We start from the raw sequence: 1828 nt of genomic DNA on the forward strand, positions 1-1828 counted from the left end.
ATTTTTTATATTTAAAATGAGATGTTTATCCTGTATTTGATTGTGTTTATCTGCAGTTAGTTACACGAATTCAGATATGGGATGAATTCGGATAGGTATGAACGGGTTTAAGAGTTTTTAAGAGTTTTAGCCAAATGCTTTATAAGATAGTATAGATATATATATATATATATATAATCTCTCAAAATTTAGGTTTACAACTTATTATTGAGTACATACAACTTGTTAAAGTCTTACGTTTGAACTTCTTAGAAACTATTAATAAACATGTTCAAATGCAAGATAAATGTTGATCTTTACTGGTGCGATAAAATATTCTGTAAAATTTAGATTTTATTTTTTAATCAAGAATTGCCCTAATATTTCATTTTCGATTTTTAATAAATTTTACTTACACAAGTGGTATGTATTATGTTAATTATCTAAATTTTGTTTAATATATACTCACAATCACCGTGTTTCTTTATTTTTATATGTGGGACATTTTATAAATTAAATGTTTAATAATCAAACATTTTTATTAAATTATGTATAAAAAATAAACACCTTGATTTTAGGATACTAAAAAGGTGCTCGTGCAATACAGCGAGATATATCTTGATTTTAATATTTCATTTTTATCTTTTATCTTAGTCGATGTTATAGTATGGTCTTATGAAATTTTAAAAAAACGATTATGTTTTTATTTTTGAATAAAATATAAATTTGAGGATATCATAAAATTTTGACAAAAATATATCGATATTAGTATCAAATTAACTATTTAAAATTCATATTTTGATGTAATTTTTTAATTCATTTATTTTATTATAATTTAATTTAGGTTCAATAACAAAGTAATTTATATTTGGTTTAATAATATAATTTTTTTTAAAGATAATAATTAATTATTTTGTTAGAACTCGATAATTATCTTAATTATATTTTAGATTTTTTATATTTTAAAGAGATGTTTATCTTCTATTTGATTATGTTTATCCGCAGTTAGTTACACAAATTCAAACATGAAGTTTTAATAAATTGTACTTATGCGTAATTTACTTGTAACATTGAATTTAAGTAGCATGCATCAATAAACAGTAATGATTTTTAAGAGTTTTTGTCAAATATTTTATAATATACTATAAATATAAATAATATTCCCACACAAGCTATAACATTACATCTTCATATCGTATATTATTTATTTTAATACAACTAAAGTTAATGTAATATATATATATATATATATATATATATATATAACGACAGATTCAAACGAGAAGTTAAACATTTTGTGAGAAAACTAAAATTTTTAATGTCATATATATTACACATATGATACACAAGCTTTAATCATATATATATTATTAAACTCATGTTACATTGACAACACATAGATGTTTAATCATATATGATTTACACTCAAATAAATGTAATCGTGTATGATGTTGAAACTTTTTGATTTCTTGCAAAATGTTAACTTATCACATGATTCTTCTTTTATATATATATATATATATATATATATATATATATATAATATTCAAACGAGAATAGTAACCAAATAAAACAATACGAAAACAGTAAAATCATGTGCAAAATCACATGTTATTTTATACTAACTGTTAACGCATGGGTAAGCGGGCGATTCACGATCTCAAAACACGGTCAAAGTTACATGAATCACACCTGATTTAATTATTTTTTTTATTTTTTTTAGTTAAATATTATTTTCGTATGAAACTCAATATATATATATATATATATATATATATATGTAATCACATATTCTTCCAACAAATAATAATACACATTTTAAATTATTAGTTGAGATGAGTAAAATTCA

This window comes from Cynara cardunculus (genome assembly GCF_001531365.2).
Source record: "Cynara cardunculus var. scolymus isolate 2C chromosome LG 9, CcrdV1, whole genome shotgun sequence".
NCBI classification, from domain to species: domain Eukaryota; kingdom Viridiplantae; phylum Streptophyta; class Magnoliopsida; order Asterales; family Asteraceae; genus Cynara; species Cynara cardunculus.